The sequence below is a fragment of the Colobus angolensis genome, unplaced genomic scaffold (assembly GCF_000951035.1).
Source record: "Colobus angolensis palliatus isolate OR3802 unplaced genomic scaffold, Cang.pa_1.0 Scaffold273, whole genome shotgun sequence".
In the NCBI taxonomy this organism is placed as follows: Eukaryota; Metazoa; Chordata; class Mammalia; order Primates; family Cercopithecidae; genus Colobus; species Colobus angolensis.
This window is the reverse complement of record NW_012115966.1, coordinates 1,565,098-1,579,220: the sequence shown is the minus strand read 5'-3', so window position 1 is coordinate 1,579,220 and position 14,123 is coordinate 1,565,098. Positions and strand designations below refer to the sequence as shown.

The 14,123-nt window shown below is 47.8% G+C and overlaps 1 pseudogene; it reads right to left on the bottom strand.

The window, feature by feature from the left end:
- Positions 1 to 13,356: 13,356 nt before the first annotated feature.
- Positions 13,357 to 13,712, bottom strand: LOC105516094 (annotated as a pseudogene).
- Positions 13,713 to 14,123: the final 411 nt, after the last annotated feature.

The following is a 14,123-nucleotide window of genomic DNA, read 5'->3' as shown; positions in this document are numbered from 1 at the left end:
GCCTCTGTGAATGATTTTTGCAGCTCCTTATATATTTCTGCTTAGAACTGATTACAACTGTTGTTAAACAACCAAACTGTTTCATCTGTTGCAGCAATCCCTCCCCTCCACCTTCCTCCTCAGCCAGGCATAAGCTCATGGAGGGCAGAGACTACGTCTGCCTTGGTCCCTGCTATATCTTTGTTTTGTTTGTTTGGCCTAAGGAATAAAGATGTTTATATGTGCCAGGTGCAGTGGCTCACACCTATAATCCCAACACTTTGGGAGGCCAGGGCAGGTGGATCACCTGAGGTCAGGAGTTGGAGACCAGCCTGGCCAACATATTAAAATACAAAAATTAGCCAGGTGTGGTGGCAGGAGGCTGTACTCCCAGCTACTTGGGAGGTTGAGACATGAGAATCACTTGAATCCAGGAGGTAGAGGTTGCAGTGAGCTGGGATTATGCTACTGCACTCCAGCCTGGGTGACAGAGTGAGACTCCGTCTCAAAAAAAGAGATGTTCATATGTAACCTTCCAAAGTGCTTCATATCAGCAAGCAGCAGCACTCCATGTGGTTATTTAGCAACACAGGTCCTTCCATGCTTATCATCCCTAGGACTTGAGGCTGGATCAGTGCCACATCTGGGTTGAAGCCAGAAGGAAGGGGAATTGGTTTTCTGGGTCTTGGCTTCCTTCTGGTGGTCTATTACAGAAGAACAAACCACCCCAAATTTAGTGCTGTAAAACATCAACCATTTCATTATCTTCACAGATTCTGTGAATCTGCAAGGAATTCTGGGGAATTTGGACAGAACACAGTGAGGGTGGCTTGTCTCTGCCCTGCAGTGTCTGGGCCTCAGTTGGGAAGACTCAAATGGTTGAGGTCTGAACCATCTGGAGGCATCTTTGCTTACCTGGCACGTGGCTGGAAGACTGTACCAGAGCACCAACATGTGGCCTCTCCAACGTGGTGGCCTCAGAGGAGTTGGATTTCTTTTATAGTGGCTCAGGGCTCAGAGTGAGTGTTCCCAGAGAACAAGGCGAAGCTACATAACCTTCTATGTCCTAAGCCTCAGAAGTCACATTTCTTCCCATGGTACTCTTTGATAGAAGACTGCCCAGGTTCAAGTAGAGGTGTCATAGACCCCCCCACCTCTTGATGGGAAGAGAGTGGAAGAATTTGTGGCCATATTTATAAACCACTACAGCCCAAAGGGGCACTTGCCAATTTTACTCACATTCTACCTATGAGAGTGTAGTTATATGGTGTCATCTAAATGCATAGGGCTGGAAAATGCTGTCCCTACTTAGACAGCTTCAACTGCATTACAAGCGAAGACGAAGCTGGGCACAGTGGCTCATGCCTGTAATCCCAGCACTTTGGGAGGCCGAAGTGGAAGAATTGTTTGAGATCAGGAGTTCGAGACCAGCCTGAGCAACATATCTTCAAAAATTAGCCAGATGCACTGGTGCACCTGTGGCCCCAGTGACTCAGGGGGCTGAGGTGGAAGTATCACTTGAGCCCAGGTGGTCGAGATTGTAGTGAGCTGTAGTGCCACTGCACTCCAGCCTGGGCAACAGAGCAAGTCCCTGCCTCAAAAAAAAAAAAAAAAAAAAAAAAAAAAAAGAGAGAGAAGAAAGGAGAATGGATTTTCGTGGACTGTTAGCAATCTGTCACAGTCACTCCTCTGGCCACCAAACATCTAAGTGTCTCACTCCCCACATATGCAATACACTTCTCCTAGGGGGAAAAAACCCGAATCCCAGTGATGGTATATCTGCTGTTGAACAACTAACTGACTGGATGTTGCAGAGTAGCTGTGTCCAGCCCATCCATTATGAAGATGGGGTGGGCAGAGACAATGTTTTATTTCTTTATTTCTTTTTCTTTTTTTTTGAGATGGAGTCTCACTTTGTTGCCCAGGCTGGAGTGCAGTGGCGCAATGTCAGCTCACTGCAACCTCTTCCTCCAGGGTTCCAGCAATTCTCCTGCCTCAGCCTCCCAAGTAGCGGGGATTACAGGCACCTGCCACCATGCCTAGCTAATTTTTGTATTTTTAGTAGAGATGGGGTTTCACGACATTGCCCAGGCTGGTCTTGAATCCTGACCTCAAGTGATCCACCCGCCTTGGCCTCTCGAAATGCTGGGATTACAGACATGAGCCACCGCGCCCAGCCAATGTTCCATTTCTTAACCTTGAGCCTCGGGTGGGCTAGTTCTAAGTGGGGAGGCAAAATGAGGTAGCCTCTGGCCTGTTAAGAATGGAGAGAAATCTGCGTTTCCCTTTGTCTTGGCACTTAATTCAATCATTTACAGAGTGGGAAACATGAATAAATGTTCATTGAAAAGAACATCTATCTCATGCTGCATCTTAAATTAATTCCAGATGGATCAAAGAGTCACATGTGAAAAATAAACACAGGAAAGGCTAGAGGAAAGTCATAGGAGCAGACAGTTCACAGAAGATTTAAAAAAAGGCCAGTGGTGGTGTGAAAATACGTGTTCTTGAGGATGTGGGGAGGCAGGAACTCTCAGACATTGTCAGTAGGTGTTTAAGTTGATCATTTTTAGATTTGGCAATAGCTTTTGAGGTGTCAAACGTTCTATACCTTTTTATCCAGAAACTCCTCTTCTAGGTATTTATTCTACAGATATACAATATTCCCACAAATGAGCAAAAACTCTGTCAAGAATGTTCAGGTCGGATGCGGTGGCTTATGCCTGTAATCCCAGCACTTTAGAAGGCTGAGGCGGGTGGATCACCTGAGGTCAGGAGTTGGAGACTAACATGGCCAACATGGTGAAATCCCATCACTACTAAAAATACAAAAATTAGCTGGGTGTGGTGGCGTATGCCTGTAATCCCAGGTACTCGGGAGGCTGAGGCACAAGAATTGCTTGGATTCGGGAGGTGGAGGTTGCAGTGAGCCAAGATCGTACCACTTCACTCCAGCCTGGGCGACAGAGCAAGACTCTGTCTGGAAAAAAAAAAAAAAAAAAAAGAGAGAGAGAGAGAATGTTCAGTGTACGCGTGTTTAAAATAGCAAAGTAACTGGAAACCACCTAAATGTCCATCCATGGAAACATTAAATAAAGTAGAATTCCATGCAGCTGTTCAAAAGAATAAGATAGATTCAGTAGTATTCACATGGAAAAATGTCCAAGGAGCACCGATAATAGGAAACAGAAGGCAAGCTGGAGAGCAGTATGGATAACATAATTCCATTTGTGTTAAGAAAGAAAACAAGTTGATATAATGCATAAGTATAAAACAACAATACCTGGAAAGATTTACAGGAAGTTTTGACAGTGGTTTCTTCACGGGGAGTGAGTTTCACGCTGGGGGTAGCAGGAGAATTTTATGTATGTGCTTTATACCTTTCTTTACTGTATGGGTTATTTTACAATGTACATGTAATCAGTTTCACAGGAGAATCAAATTTAGAATAGTGATTATCTCAAGGGAAGGAGGGAAGAGAATGGCACAGAGGTTATAGGGCCCTTCAGCTGTATTTCCAATATTATGTTTCAAAAAGAAATTGAAATGGTGAAAATGGTCAATTTTATGTTAGCATATTTCACTACAATAAAAAAAGAAATTGAAGCAAATGTGGCAACATGTTAAGAATTGCTAAAGCTGGGCTGGATGCAGTGGCTCACACCTGTAGTCCCAACACTTTGGGAGGCAGAGGTAGGAGGATTGCTTGAGCTGGAGTTCGGGGCCAGCCTGGGCAACATGGTGAGATCTGCCTCTTCAGAAAATTGTAAAATTTAGCCAAAGTGTGGTTTACTCCAGAGGCTGAGGCAGAAGGACTGCTTGAGCCCAGGAGTTAGAGGCTGCAGTGAGCTATGATTGTACCTCTGCACTCCAGCCTGGGCAACAGACCAAGACCCTGTCTCAGGAAAAAAAAAAAAAAAAAGAATTGGTAAAGCTGATTGGTGGGTACAAAGATGTTCATTCTATAATTCCCTATGCTTTTCCAAATAGTTGTTGCATTTCACAACTTAGAAAAAGAGTTTAGAAATTCATTCAACATAACAAGATAAAGTAAATTAAAAAGAAACCAGAAAAAAATGAAGCAAAAGGAAAATAAGAGCAGTAAAACAAAAACCTTTATAACCCATACTAAATGCATCAGATAACCTTTTTTTTTTTTTTTTTGAGTCTCATTCTGTCACCCAGGCTGGAGTACAGTGGTGCCATCTTGGCTCGCTTCAACCTCCGCCTCCCAGGTTCAAGCAATTCTCCTGCTTCAGCCTCCCAAGTAGCTGGGATTACAGGAATGTGCCACCACACCCAGCTAATTTTTGTGTTTTTAGTAGCATGGGGTTTCACCATGTTGGCCAGGCTGGCCTCGAACTTCTGAGCTCAAATGATCTGCCTGTCTAAGCTTCCCAAAGTGCTGGGATTACAGGTGTGAGCCACGGTGCCTGGCCTAGATAACTTTCTTACAAGCAGCTGGAGAAATTTAATAGGCGGTATAGGAACTTCATGTTTCTCATTTTAAGCTCTAGGAAGCACTTTAGTCCTGGAACTTACAGTCAATCTGTAAGAAACAGATAGATTGTTGCTTAGAAAAGCTCAATTTACCAATCCAGCATGGAGGTTGGATTTCAGTGCAAACCCGAGGTGGGTGAACAGTTCAGAGCCTGTTTCTCCGGGTGCAGATGAGAGCCACGGAGAGCTCTGTCAGCCCAGGGGAGACGGGGGCTGGACGGATTTATTGCAGAGGGCCTCCCTGGGCAGAGGATCAGAACGAGGAAAAGGACGAGGAGCTGACCACCAGGGAAGCAGCTGCTCCTCATGGGCCTCTGACTGAGCCCTGATCCTGTGTGCTTGGCCTTCCTTTCACAGCACGGGGCATTTTGGGTGAGTGAAGATGCCTCCCAGTGGTTTGGCTCCCAAACATTTGAGTCTTCTCACCTACCATGGTCTTCACCTCTCTGTCCCTTCCCCTGCCCTTGCCCGGGAGAGCTGGAAAGGCAGTAAATCAGTGGAAGGGGCTGCCCCTACCCCAAGGCATTCACACCCTTCCCTGGCCCATTTCCCAGCACAGGTCACAAGCAGAGTCTTAATCTGCTGCACCTGCAATTCTTTGATCCATTTTGGTTTCCTTTCTTTTGAAAAACGTTGACCGCAGTGCAGTCTTGACTCTGTTGCTTTGAAAACCCTCTTCCTGTGAACTTGTGATGCCGGTGATAAAGAAAAGGGCAGAGGGCTGCGGGTCTCACCAGGGGCCTTTGTTATGGGCGCTGAAGGGGAATAAATATCACGGTGGGTAGAAGGTGGGGCCGGGCCTGGAGAGGCTCTGAGGGCTTGGGTTGTTCGGGCCCTAGGCTGGAGACATCCAGGGCCAGGTGGCTACTTTCTAATAATCAGGCTTCCCAGCTGCCCTGGAGCCCAGTGAGGCCGCGAGCTTCCTCCCACCTAGATGCTACTGTCTAGGGTGCATGGGAGGATCCCCACACTGGGGGAAGTGAATGCAGCACTGCCTAGTTTCCTACCAGCTGGGCCCACGATTCTAGGCAGAGCTGGGCCTCCTGGTCTAGCTGCCTGCCCCTCTGCCACGCTGAGGGCCGATGCTACGCTGCCTACAGGCCTGCTGCTGCTGCTCTCCAGCAGGGCAGAGAGGTCAGGCACCCCACCCTCACACAGCTGCAGGATTGGGGTGTGAGTGAGTGTGCGGAGAAAGGGTTTCTGGGTTCCATTCCTGGCAAGGACTCTAAGACCTCCTGAGCCAACCTCTCGTCAGTGATTGTTCTGCTGCCCGGGGCTTCTGGGGCTGGCGACTGGCTTCTCAGTGGCCCCGATTTTGTGTTCTTGTTGTTGATTCTTGGAAACCAAATGCTGGCAACCAGCCTGTGCCTGCCGGACTCCAGGCTGGGGCCCTTAGATGCGTGACTGCTTTTCAAATTTGGAACAACCAAAACATAAGCATGCTCATCAACACTCTTGTACAAAGAAGGAAACTGAGTCAGGATTGGGTGTCTTCTTCCAGTCTGCCTGCCAACTTTCTCCATCTTGGTCTGCCCCCTAGGACTGTGGGAACTACATTCGTGGGTGCCCTTACCCTCTGCCTTGGTCACTGGGGAGCACCGATAGCTTATGGGAGGCAGAGAGGAGAGTGAAGTCAGGGCACTTAACCTCCTGCAGGGTAGCCACAGCCTGGCTGCATCCCTCCATGAGGCCACAGCTGCTGCCAGGCAGCCCTATCTACTCTGCTCCAGAGCTCTGCAGGTCTGGTGACCTCCCCTGGGCTCATCAGGTCCAGCAGCAGAAAAGCCTGATGCTCTTGGTCCAGGTTCCTGCAATCCTTTTCCAAGACCTTTGACAATAGTCTCCTTATTGAATACTTCTCAAATCCCCCAGTTTGAGTGTGTTGACAGCTTCCTCCCGGGACCCTGCATGATCCATACCATCCAGCCAGTTGATGAGCGAGGACTCCTGGGTCTGCCGAGTCACTATAGACTGCAGCTGGGCCATAGGAGGGGGGCTCCCTTTCTAATTCCTGCTCTTTTTTCTGGCTCTGTTCATACCCTCATCCATGTACCCCTGTATCCCTGCTTTGCCTCTCACCCCAACCTACAGTTCTTCCCCTGCCAGATGTCTGGGGATGTCTAGAAGATGAGAGTCACAGCCAAACAACTGCTTCCCCACCCCAGCCACCCATGATGCATCCAGGAAGTGGTGCTCACTGGGATCTGAGCTCTGAGGCGTCATAGGGCAGTCATAGAGGCCTCGGGTCCTTGAGACAGGTGTCCTGGAAGCCAGTGCATGGAAGCAGGGTGATTTCACATTGCTGGAAGAGTCCTCTTCTCTGGGGACCCCTTTGCCAGTAAAGCCCACACACTCACCTACTCACTCACTTGCAATTCAGAGGGGCTGGCTCACTACCAGGCCCACCCCAAGGGACCTGTGTATCACTTCCTGTGGGAGACTGTCCCTGGCCCCTGGCAGAGGCTAGCTGCCCCATCACATGCTCCCAGCACATCGTCTCTCCTCATGTTGTAACCCTTATCACACTGACATGGCTTGTCTGTTGTCCACGTCCACCACTGGTCCCACCACAGCCTGGAATCCCTTGCACCTGCACAGTGCTGGGCACACAGAGAGGGCTCAACAAATGTTTGTTAAATTAAAATGGAAAAAAAAGTATTTCAATCAATACTATGCAGGTTACTCTTCCTGCATCTAGGTGGCCCCTGAAAGAACAATGACCAGCTCTGTAGATGGGGTCCTAAAGAGAACACCAGCCTACCGAGTCTGGAGACTGGTCTTCGTCCCTGCTGTGCCTCATGCTAAGTATGTGCCTCTGGTCAAAGTCTCTGAGCTTTAGGTTTCTCATCTGTAAGATGGAGATAGTACTTACCTTCGTTTTCTATTGCTTCATACTAAATTATCACAAACTTAGGGGCTTAGAACAGGACACATTTGTTAGGCTTAGCTGGGTCCTCTGCAGGGCCACAGTGAAGGTGTCAGCCAGGGCTGGGTTCTTCATCTGGACGCTCATCTGGGGATGGATCCACTTCCAGACTTATGAAGGTTGTTAGCAGAATTCATCTTGTGGTTGTAGAACTAAAATCTTTGTGATAACTGTTGGTGGGGGGCTGCTCTCAGGTCCTAGAGGCCACCTGTATTTCCTTACCACAAAGCCTCTCTGTATGCCCCTTCAGATCATGGCACTTCTTCAAATTCAGCAAGGAAGAAAATGTCTAGCACCAGTCTGCTAATAAGCTCAGGTCTTTTTTTTTTTTTTTTTTTGAGACAGAGTTTTGTTCTTTGTTGCCCAGGCTGGAGTACAGTGGCGCAATCTTGGCTCACTGCAACCTCCGCCTCCTGGGTTCAAACGATTTTCCTGTCTCAGCCTCCTGAGTAGCTGAGATTATAGGTACCCACCACCATGCCTGGCTAATTTTTGTATTTTTAGTAGAGATGGGGTTTCACCATATTGGCCAGGCTGGTCTCAAACTCCTGACCTCAGGTGATCCGTCTGCCTCAGCCTCCCAAAGTGCTAGGATTATAGGCATGAGCCACTGTGCCTGGCCAAGCCCAGGTCTTTTATGGAACGCTTCATGAATTTGCATGTCATCCTTGACAGCCCACGTCTTTTATAATATAACATAATCATAGAAGTGATGTCCCATTCCCTTTGCCATATTTCCTTGGTTAGGAGCTACTCACAGGCCCTGCCCTATTTGAGGGCTGGGGATCACAGAAAGACATGAACATGGAGTCACTCTAGAGCTCTAGGAGCTAGAGTCTGAATCCTGCAATGCTAATCTCTATCTCATAGATTTCTGGAGAGAATTAAGTGAAAGAATGCCTGGCACTTAGTGAGAACTCAGGAAATGTCACAGAAGGCAGCATAAGCAGCTGTCTTTACTTTGGCCCACTTTGAAATGTTGGCTCACAGCTTGTCCTCAGGCCGCACCTGCCCTATTGCTTCCACCACGCTGCTGCGGTCACTTTTATCACGTGGCTGGATCTTGAAGGCAGTTGAATTTGCCATGTGGAATTCAACTGGAACGATCAACAGGTGTTGTTATCATTTTAATTAAAAGTTATTGGAAGATAAGGACCCATCTTACTAATGTTTTCAGCCTCTGGTGCTTAGCCTGTTGAGCTTAGGATGTTGGCTTTAGCTTGGCTGCTCTGTAAGTGTTGAGCCATTGCACCCCCTAGAACGATGTAATTGAGTTCAGAGCTACAGCCTTAGGGGACAAGTGATGGTTGGTGGGGAGAAGGGAGCAGACATGGGTTGGATGGGCAAGTTAGGTGACAGCTGGGAGGAACAGGAAGAGTCTTGGCAGGTCCCTGAGTCCAGATCCTGCCAGGGGAAGTGCCTCAACCCTGCTGCCATGCCCACCCACCCTCTAAACCCCTGGCTGCTCCACGCTTTCTTCCATTCTTTCTGTTCAGCTCCCCTCACACCCCTACCCCCAGAGCAGAGTGCAGCGGTACTATCTCGGCTCATTGCAAGCTCCGCCTCTTGGGTTTACACCATTCTCCTGCCTCAGCCTCCTGAGTAGCTGGGACTACAGGTGCCCGCCACCACGCCTGGCTAATTTTTTTGTATTTTTAGTAGAGACGGGGTTTCACCGTGTTGGCCAGGATGATCTCGATCTCCTGACCTCGTTATCCGCCTGCCTCAGCCTCCAAAGTGCTGGGATTGCAGGCATGAGCCACCGTGCCCTGCTGGGCCCTGTCCCTTCTAATGTAGGGAGAGAAGCCTGATTCTTTCAGAGACATAGAGCTTCTGGGCCAGGAAGGGCCTTAGACTTGGGGTCAGTAACTGTCTTTAGGATGCAGGTGAGTTGTGTCTATTGAGCAACTACTTGTGCCACTGGGCTCTGCACTTTACATACTTCATTTCCACCATTTTTCAGTCTTCAAGGTGGATAAACCAAAGTCCAGAGAGGGAAAGCAGCTTTCCCTGGTCACACAGCTGCTAGGTGGCAAAGTTAGGACCAGAGCTTCGGTGACCTGAGCCACTGGTCCAGGATTCCCTTTCTGTGACACTCCCTCCCGCCCAAGTCTGTGGCCCCCCGGTGTCGGTAGGGGAGCGTGCCTGCCTTGGCCCTAGCCCGGTTCTTCATATAGGCTGCTCTGACTCCCACCCACAGTGTCTTCCTTCCCGCCACCCTTGCTTCCAGAACTTTGCTCCAGCCTCTTACCAACTCCGTCCCACATCCTTCACCCGCAGCCTGGCCCAGAACCAGCTGGGGCAGATGGTCCAGACCCTGAGTATGTTCTTTCCCGGCAGGGACAGAAGCAGTCTGAGGCTCACACATCTGGGCAGCTGTTGCCCAACTTTGATCTGCAGGAAATAAGCCAGAGGGATCCTTCCTGTCACTTCTGGGCTGGACCCTGGCCCTGAGAGTTGGAGTGTCCTCAGAGAGGTAGAAGGCCTGCCTCAGCTGTGGGAGGGGGTGGTAGCAGCAAGAAGCTAGGGTACTGCGTGGGTGGGGTCACGTGGCCTGGGACTGGGGGCAGCCAGACTGGAAGCTCACCGCCCTTCCTCAGGTAGAAAAGTGGAGGACAGAAGCCCAGAGACAGCAGCCTAGGGCCGCGCCTGGAAGAGCCTGTAAACATCTGAAACTGTCAGTTTCTTCCAGGGCTGTTTTTGTTATCCCATCTGATTTCCCTCAAGGAGTTAGTGGTAAAGCCCTTACAAAGCATGTCTTCGGGGTTGGAAAAGAAGCAGAACTGGGTTCCTGTGTTCTTTTTGCACCCAGATGAGGTTTAGGGAGGGTGGAAGCAGGTGGCCAGGGCTGGGAGATGCTGGCTGTGCTCCTGCAGGGTGGAAGGCAGCCTGGGTCTGGGTCAGGGCGGAGCTGAGACTTTGTTAGCCTGGGAGTCAGCTGTTGCAAGGGCTCAGACAGGCTGGCACTCCCCCAAAGTCCAGACTGGCTTCCAAGAAAACACTGTAAACATGGTCGGTAACGGCAGGGAAGAGCACTCTGCAGCCCAGCTCCACCTCCTTTCATAAATGGGAGCTGGTCTGGGCTCATCAGGGGCAGAACCTGGCAAAGGAGGATGCACACAGCAGGCACGCACACAATTGTCATCCCCCACAGGACATAGATTGCAGACCCCTGACTTTCTTGGGCCTAGGCCTGTGCCAAGAAGATTGGGGGTCTGCAGCCTATATTCTGTGGGGGATGACAGGTGTGTGCACGGTCCTAAAGAATCATACACAGCCCCACCCAGTCACACACAGCCACCCACAGCCACATGCACCCACAGGCATACTTCATCACACTCAGTACCACACAACCACTAGAACACACATAACCACAGGTGATCGTGCCTAACACATCGTGACATACAATCACACAAAACCATACAGCACCAGGTGCAATCGCATTCAGTCCTCCATCTGCACTCAATCACAGCTGGACATGGTTACATGCAGGGATTCTGAGTCACATGCAGTCACACAGAGACTTGTACCATTCAACACAACCACAGTCACATTCAACCACGCCTATCGGCGCATAACACACAGTCACAGGCAATCACACATGACCAGTACAGTGGCAGGCAAGCATAGGCAGTCACAGGCCATGGATGGTGCTTTGATACAGCAGGTGGTCAGGGCCTGGGGAGACCTTGTTCTCTGAATGGGGGTTGGTGAGGGCCTCAGAGGCATCCATCAGCCATTAGACAGTCCACTTCCTGGTCACCCCTTCAGAGCGGTGGAAGTTATTTCCCACTCCTCCCACCCAGCAGAGCATTCCTGGGTCCTGATGCGGTCTCCTTGGCCTCCTATCTCCCTCTCCTCTGGTCTTGGCTGGGCCGCTGGCAGGAAGCTTGGACTAGCCAGGACTATGGTGAGTCAGCAGGGAAGGGCTCAGGGAATGCCAGGCAGGTGAGTGACCCACAGGGCCTGCAATTGATGGGGCTTCTGAGAGTGGGAGGGCTGCCATTCGTCATCGGGGGCTGCCCACTGGAGATCACCCACCCAGGGGATAGAGGGTTATGGGCATGGGACCAGGTGACGATGGTAATTGGTAATGGTAATTTCCCAGCCACCCCTATATCCAAAGCCTCTGCTCTTGGAAAACTCCCTATACAGCTGTCAGGGTCTATGCCCTCCTACAGGCTGAGCTCTGACCTGGGCCTCCTGGTCCCCAGCTAACCTGGAACAGTCCTGCATCCCCAGCCCCACACCCTGCTCTCTACCATCACTGACTCACTCATTCATTTAGCACTTTGCGGAGCACCTACCACACCAAGATGTTTGACAGTCCCTTCAAGTAGGGAAGATCGCCCAAAAGATGATTCCAGAACGATGTGGACGTGTAGGGACAGAGATATACACATATTACTGTGGAAGCTGTTGGGATCGACTGCCTTGTGAGCCCTGGATGGCCAGTCCTTGCTATGGGGGCTGGAATGGCTGCTGACAGTGGTGACCTTCCATGGGCAACCCAGCCGGAAGGGGCTGAGCCCCTCCCAGGGAAGGCACCAGTGGGCCTGACAGTTAATAATAGAGCCTTTTTTTTTTTTTAAGGAATTAACTCAGCCCACTTTAATACTTAGCTAGCATTTATGTTACAGGTCTATGAGGGAAGAAATACGCTGGAAAAAAAAGAAGAAATACATTTTTTTCTCATTCTGAAAGACTTCATTTCACCACAAGATAGCAAAATATACAAATATATGCAAATATGTGCACGCACACGTGCACACAACCCACAAAAGTCCTATCTATGAAGGAAAAAGATACCAAGTTCAATTTAAACAGGAATTTAGAAATGATAGGGAGGTTGGAAGAAAAGGTGAGAACACGTGAAAAGTAATTTTACTTTTGTTTAACCTTAAGCTTGCCAACTTTTTCCTTGAACAGCATTTGTCTTGTTTTCATACCCACCTACGCTCATATCAGGAACTTAATGAAAACTACTTAGTGATTCTACTTTGAATTTATAGCCACATGACTAAGACATTTTGAATATAAGCTTATCCATATGCCAGATAAACTTCAAGAACTCTTAATGTCTCTTCTTTTATGAGAATTCTACCCCTATTCTGATGTAGTTGGGTTGATCAAGAAAATTAAAGGCCAAGGGCCAGAAAGCCAAGTTCCTTAAAGGCAAACAGAGGAAAATTTCTTGCACAACTACCTCTGTGCAATAAATCTTTCTTTCAAGTACTAAATGAATTTCTTCAACTGTATAATAAATTCTAATTTGATGGTTTCCAAAAATAATAGAGTAACAACAAAGTATGATAAAATTAAGACTATATGAAAACAGAGTAAGCGGAATAATAATTCAAATAAAGATTAAAATAAAATGACATTTACTATGGATTTTTATAATCGGTATCTCATAATATATTTAAATTTTCCTTTTATACATAAGATGACAGCCAATCAGGTTAACTATAACTTCCAATTTTATCATCAGCCACTTGTGCTATTTTATCACATTTGAAAATATCCACTCTTACTAATTTACTTCAAACAGTGACTTACAAATTTGTTTAGACAGTAATAATTAAGGGCCCTTTCTTTGTCAGGATAATAAAAAAATTAAATGATATATTGAAGATACTACTAAAGAAACCACTTTGTTGATTTTGGCCTCTGCATTGACCATCTGTAGGAATTTTTCTAATTAATTTTCAAATCTTCCCACAAGCTTTATGTTCAAAGAAATATCATCTTTGAAATAATTTGTGGGAATAATTTACAAACCAAAAATTGATTCACAAGATTGTGTTGCTGTTACCACCAATTTTAACATCTAAATATTTTCTGTATTGGTTTTTGTGATTGTAAAATGTCAATAATATGGATGTACTTTTAATATACCAGGGCACTTAATTACACCAGTTTCCCATCAACCCACCAAAGTCATTTAATGATTATATTGGCCATTTCCTCTGGTTGGCAGGAGGCTCTTCTGCTAAGAGGTCCCATGGTTTCCACTGCGTTATTTTTTTCGCCAGACTTCATTCATTTTGAGCCTGAAGAATCACCTCTTCTATTTGGCAACCTTGAAGTCAGTCTTCTTATTTTTTAACATCTGGTTCTGCTTTAACCATTTAACCATTTTAACCAGCTTCTCATTTGTAATCTGTTCTGTATACTTTCTGTATGTTGCATTTTTAGGGTTTTGCTCAATAACATCAAGAATCTTTGCATGCAGTTTTCTCAGCCTCTCCAGTGGACTCTTGCATACATCCAGTCTCACAGGTCCAGGGTTCTTCTTCAGCACACCACCATGACAGCACCAATGAACCCACCCATTTTATTTTATCTAACAGAGTCGGGTGATTACTTTTTCAGATCTGAAGAACGAAATTTTAAATGCCATGTTTGAAGGAAGTCTTTCTAAAATGATGAATTCCTGCCAGGCACAGTGGCTCACCCTTGTAATCCCAGCACTTTGGGAGGCTGAGGCGGGTGGATCACAAGGTCAGGAGTTCAAGACCAGCCTGGCCAATATGGTGAAACCCTGTCTCTACTAAAAATACAAAAATTAGCTGCTCGTGGTGGTGGGCGCCTATAGTCCCAGCTACTCAGGAGGCTGAGGCAGGAGAATTACTTGAACCCGGGAGGCAAAGGTTGCAGTGAGCTGAGATTGCACCACTGCACTCCAGCCCAGGCAACAGAGCAAGACTCTGTCTCA